Below are 6,533 nucleotides of genomic sequence, written 5' to 3' on the forward strand. Positions count from 1 at the left end.
CCACAGTTTCCAAACCCACCCTTGCCAGCCCCCAGTTTACAGATACGAAACCCTGGTTTTAACTCAGCCATCTAGACTAACCGCGGCCGACTCCCCCCAGGGGTGAATTTCTTTGACTGGGAAAGAGCAATAAATTCGGGGAGGGGTAGGAAGTAAGGGTGGGAAGGCTGCCACCGTCCCCTGATCTCACTTTCTCGCCATGCCGAGCAAGGCAGGTGTTTTCTGAAGAACTTGATCTGCACGTAGCAACCATGCTGAAGACCTCACGCTAGCGTTTGCATCTCCATCTCACCCTCGGGGATGGAGACGCAAAGTCAAGGGCTCACAAAGAGCTGCCGGGAGGCCCGCCTGGGGCCAGGTCCCCTCAGCCCGGGAGCTGCTGTGCGGGCTCCCAGGTGGGGCACCAACAAAAACCCAGGCTTTGGGCTTGGAGAGACCTGAGTATGAATTACCCCTCTGCTGACTGTGCGACCTTGGAAAAGCCATTGAAACTCACCGAGCCTATCTCATGTGAAAATCACATCTAACTCACGGGGTGGGGGTGATACTGAAGTGAGATAACAGACAGAAGGTCGGTGTGTCGGTGACTCGGTGGGGAAGATATTTGATAACTCAAAAATCAACACCTAAGTCTTCTACTTTTTCAGTAGACTGCCAGGTACCCTAGGAGGCCCAGCAGAGATTTCAGACATCATTTTAGTAGCTACCAAGAAACGGGAGAAAGAAATGAAGAGGAAGAGGAAGACCAAGATGGGGGAAGAAAAGAAAAAGAAGAATTAAGAGCAGTTACAGCCTGTCTGGGCTGAAGTGATAACCAAGTACGACCGCCACTAGGTGGAAGGTGGAGCCTGGAAGCCCCCGGGGAAAGCCGTTGAGTGTCAGCACAGAAACGAGCACCTGCAGGAGGAGGGGAGACCCTGTCTGCGGAGGCGGCCTCGCACAGTGAACACTGACGCGGGGCTTTATGGACAAGGAAGAGTCCAACGAGGGAAGGGAAAGGCATTTCAGGCAGAAGGAATCCCACAGGCCAAGCGCCGAGGCGAGATCCTGGAGCCAGGAGACCAGCAGTCCCGAGTGCAAGGGGGAAGCCACAAGAAGCAGGACGGAGAGGCTGGCAGGGCCACACTGTGACCGGCTCAGCTTGTCTGAGCAGTGGGACTGCCATCCTCATCCCCAGATGTTTCCAGGGGGGAACACGGGAGACAGGACCACATCTGCTTCAGAAAGATGGCTCAGGTGGCCGTGTGGGGTCACAGGGGAGGGGAAGTGGGAGTAGAGAGAATTAGTGGCATCTCCAAATAGGAAAAGCATGCAGCTCGATGACCCCGCGGTTGAGGGCTGTACCCCGCCCAGCCAAGGCTGCGCTCCGACTCGCTCAAAAGCCCGGCGCGACCCGAGTTTCCCAGTGTGGTCTCTGCCTCCTGCTCGCCTATCTCTGCTTCCCAGCAGCTCTCTAATCCCAGAGATAAAGGTGAGTAATCCAAAGGAAAGGGCCCCCAAAACCAAAGGGAATATTTATTTTAAGTAGATTGACGTCTGTAGGAAGGGGAAAAAAAAAAAATCTACCCAGGCCTGAATGGGGAACTGTGACATTCACACAGCCCGGGCCATTGTGTAAAGGGAAAAATTCCTCAAGATTGTGTTTGTCCAAGAAATCAGACAGTTTACGGTCCCTGAGTCAAAACACTCCAGGATTGGAAGCCAGAATTTCCTGGGCTGGACCCAGTTACTAAATAAAATAAAAAGGAAAGAGCAGTTAGATGCCATGGATTGTTGTGAGGCGGGTGGGGTTGCTTGCCAAGGCTGGAATCCAGCAGATGCGACAGAAGAAATGCAGGGAGGAGGCCCTTGGGTTTGCCAGCCCCACTTCCCCACCCCAAGGGCAAGGCCTTCTGGGGTCTGGAGTTGCCCTGGGACCCAGTGGAGGCTGAGAGCCTGGCCAAGTCTTGCAAGTCAGCCTGATTAGCACCAGGCTTATGGCAGAGATCAAAAGAACCCAGCTCTCTTCTTGCTAATTTGAGTAACAGTCTTTTCTGGTGTCCTACAAAGAATGACCCCCGCAAGGAGTCTGGTGGTCCTCCATCCTTCCTGAAAGGTTGCAAGAGGCGGGGGTGGGAGACTTTATCACCTGTGGGGAAGGGGATTAACTAGGAAAGCCACCCAGGAGGGAACAGTGGAAACAAACGAGGGAACGGGGTGGTGGGGGGTGGCGGGGAGGCTGCGCCATCACATCCCAGGCTATTCCCCGCCTCCCGAGTCCCCTGGCCCTGCGACCCCCCCAGGCGCGGGGGCCACCAGTGCACACCGGCTGCAAGGAGAGAACCCTCTGTGGAAGCAAAGCTCTTATCAGGACCGCCCTGGACGAACATTAAGGGAAGAAATAGGGACCGTGGCGAGGACAGACTGCTGCTTGACACCAGAACGCCCCATCTGCGATCCAAGTCGCTGAGCGTGCCCTGTGAGCAGCAAGTTAGCACTCAGCTGCCTCCTGCCTGGGAGGAACAGCCACCAGCCACTTCTGGCCTGGCTGTGTGTGTTTGGGGTTGCCCAGTGCCCCTGGACTTGGCTCAGATGGCTTTCGCGTGGTCGCGCTTCAGTGGCCTCCAGAGGGACGCAGCGGTGAGGCATTCTTCAGGACTGAAGTCCTGTAGGTAACACTTGATGAGAGATCCTGGAAGAGTTTTCTCAAGCCGAACTGAACAGAAGGTGAAGCTCAGCATCCAAAGTCATGACAACTGCAGAGGGATGTGTGACATTTCTCCCTAAAGATGAGGAGCAAAGCATTTCATAAACAAATGAAAGAGGACAAACCCCAGTCCAAGTCTGTGAACTATTAACTCTACCTCTGTTTATTTCAAAAAAGCAGATGGACATGACTTTTATATATATATATATATATATACACACACACACACACATACATACATACACACACACATATATATGTAAATTAAAGGGCTAGATTTTTTTTTCTCTGAAGTCCTTTGTAAGGAAAACTCCATTTCCCTGACTGACCTTTCCAAGAACAGAATTAGGTGTTTTCTGGAGTCGAATCTGGTTCTCTGTGTCCCCGAGGAGTGTATCGTGGTCACCCACACCGCGCAGCATGGCGGGAAGCAGAAAGTACGGTCAGACCTCATGGATGCCGTCAAAGGGCTTGTGGGCCGTGGCACTCACATTCAGCTCCGGCGTCCACCTTACTCTATGGGGCCCTGCAGACGCGGAGGAGCAGAAGGCAGGGTGGTTTTGGAACAGTGTAGACCTCCTGGATCCGAGCACAGCCCGGAACCCGTACGCGCAGGACCAGTCACTGCCCCAAAGGCAGCACCCGTCCCTTGTGGGCCTCGGTCCCTGATTCTCCCTCCACCTCCCACTTTGCAGTCCCCATTTTTTCAGCAGAGGAGCTGTAAACCGGAATCACAGGGAGACATTAGGGACGAAGCTGTCCAGTCCCTCTGGAGCTGTCTGCATTTCACAGAGTGAAGGAATTCAGGCCCGGGCTGCCGGAGATGGATGGTGCACGTGAAGCTGGGCAGGCTGAGACCAGAACGGGAGCCGGTGGGGAGACAGCAGAGGCCTTCTGAGCGCACCCAGACTCCACCAGACTGGCCCTAATGGTTCTGCTGGAAGGGAGACCCTTTTGATAAAGGTGAACTTTGGAGGCTGAGACGAGGCATGAGGTCGGGGCTGGGCAGGGGGAGACGGAGCAAAGAGATCTTATCAGCACACCCCTTGGAAGTCTTGCAAAAAGGGAGAGGTGACAGGCAATGGAGCTGAGTAAATTCCACCCTCAGTTACAGTTTGGTCACTGAAAGATCCCTGGACTTAAATCAAAGGAGCTACAACCCCCACAAAGGCCCTCTAGTGCCTGGGTAGCCCTCTGTCCCCTGTAAAACTCCGATGTGCGATGATCACCAGAGATTGGTGAAGTGGACTCCGCGGTACCTCCATTTGGAGATGCTCAGAAAATGTTTGCCCAGTGACTTCCAGAAGCTGTGGGATTGGAAGCATTTTATTTAGAGCAGGGTCACTCAGCTTACGTCCAGGAGGAGAGAGATATAGCAAACGCTGGACTGGACTCTGTTTATGGGACAAAAGACAATTCTCCAAGCAGCTGACAGCAGAGGCCGGCATCGGGGTCAGAAGCGGGAGAGTGGACGTGGCAGTGCCCCGTGCGCATAGCTGGTGCTCCAAGGCTTCTAGACACTTGGCCTTCCCTGTTGAAAGCTTCAAGGGAAGCCCCCCAATGTGGAACCTTAGATCTGGCAAATAAGCAAAGAGAAAAGTGGTCCCAGTTATTTTCTCGGACTCCCACTCTCTCTGACGTGTGGATCCCTGCTAGCATTAACCAAAAGCAAACATCTGTCTTACTCTCTCGGTGGTCAGCCGGGCTGAGACGTCGTCCCTGACTGCAGACACCTCTCATGTGGATACTGTCTCCAGAGGGCTGTGTGTGTGTGTGTGTGTGTGTGTGTGTGTGTGTGTTTTAAGGTAGCTTTATCACTTTCTTTCTAAAGTACTTGGAGCAAAGAAAAGAAACAACACACATTCCAATAACCTTGACCTCTGAAAAGTCCTCTCCTTCCTTCAGGGGACCAATTTCGTTTTCAAAGAGCTGTTTGTCATAAAGACAGAACAGCTGAAACCTCAGCAGTTGGGATTTCAGCTTCGAATTTTTCTTTTCTTTTAGTCATGAGTGGTTTCAAATCGTGCTGAGGTCCTTTGGCCAAAACTTGGTGATTGCAGCTCAATGGCGCCCCCTGAAGGCCAACAGGGAGGAGTGCAGCAAAAGAAGACAAGGTGGGAAATCTGGAGGGGCCCGTCTCAGGCGGAGTCAGTAAAACCAAGGGGCTGCAACCCTCCCCAGCTCTGACGCCACCCAGCCGGCTATGCGTGTGCCCACGCAGTCCTTGGATTGAATTCCGGCAAAGACGAGTTAACCTCTCTGACTCCGTTTCCCTTTCATGGATGGAAAGTAATTTTTTTTTTTTTGCAAAGTAATATTTTTGGATTGCTTACTATGCGGCAGGCTCTGCTCGAAGTGCTTGGCGTGTGTTAACCCATTTAATCCTCACAAAAGCCTATGATTTCTGGGCTGTTATTATCCACTTTATACAAATGAGGAAACTGGGACACAGAGTGAGTTAGAAACCCTCACAACTGGTAACTGGTAGAACCAGGTTTGAACCTTGGTCGCATGGTCGGGATCCTGCCCTCAGTCACACATCCCACTGCCTCCGAAACTTCCCGGTGGGGCCCCCGGAAGGTCTCCTGGATCACTCTGAGCCTGGCACGGAGTAAGTGCTTAGGGAACAGCAGATACCTTTTATTAGGGTCGCTCTCTTGGTCAACCACTTCCATAGGCAAAAACGTTGTGACTTCTCTGGGCCTACATGTCTTCATCTGGAGGATGGGTCCATGGAAATGTCCTCCCAGGCATCTTCAAGTGCATGGTTTTTTTTTTTTTTTCTTTTTTTTTCGTGGGGGTTGGGGGAGGGTGGTAATTAGGTTTATTTATTTATTTTTAAGAAGAGGTCCTGGGGATTGAGCCCAGGACCTCATGCATGCTAAACATGCACTCTACCACTGAGCTATACCCTCCCCCTCAAGTATGTATTCTATGCTAAGCTAAGAATCTCATAGAATCTACTAGATAAACCAGTCACTTCACCTCTTAGGACATCTGATCAATGGCGGCTGGTGACCCTTAAGAACATCTCTGGCTTGGTGATATTTAGGTCACTTCCAGTTGACCCTTGAGACATAGAATACCGTGGACCGCAGGCATGAAAGCCAGGACCCTCGGGTTCTCCCCACAGCTCCGCCCTTGCTGAGGGGCCTTGGAGCCTGTGTAACGGGAAGGCTGGCTGGGAGTCCTCACGATGTGATGGGGAAGCAGGCCTGGAGGCAGAGAGGTGGTCTAGTGTTCTGTGCCTCCGGGCTCACTTGCCCACCCAGTGACACAGCTGGCCATCTCCACCCCACACAGCTAGACACAGCAGCAGAGGGAGAACGCATGCGGGGTCCAGTCAGCTGGGCCGAGCTCCTCTTCCCGCCTTTAGGCGGAAGAGAGAGCCCAAAACAGGTTAGCACCCAGCGACACACACACACGTCCTACCATGCACACAGGGGACCGGGAAAGGGAAATAACCGAGAGAATGCTCACTGCATTTTAAAACTTGATGAACTGTGTGACTGGCTTATTTGATTTAGCACAATGCCCTCCAGGTTGGTCCAAGGTGTCATACGGCAGAATTTCCTTCTTTTTCAGGCTGAATAGTATTCCACCATATGTGTGTACGTCCACATCACTTTTTCTTTATCCGCTCATCTGTCAGTGGGCATTTGGGCTGCTGCCGTATCTCGGCTACTGTGAAAAGGGCTGCAGTGAGCACGGGATGCAGATATTTCAAGACCCTAATTTCAGTTCTTTTGGATGCATGCCCAGAAGTAGAATTGTTGGATCATAGGGTGGTTCTATTTTTAATTTTTGAGGCCCTTCCATACTGTTTTCCACAGCAGCTGCACCATTT

The sequence above is a fragment of the Camelus bactrianus genome, chromosome 33 (assembly GCF_048773025.1).
Source record: "Camelus bactrianus isolate YW-2024 breed Bactrian camel chromosome 33, ASM4877302v1, whole genome shotgun sequence".
NCBI lineage: Eukaryota > Metazoa > Chordata > Mammalia > Artiodactyla > Camelidae > Camelus > Camelus bactrianus.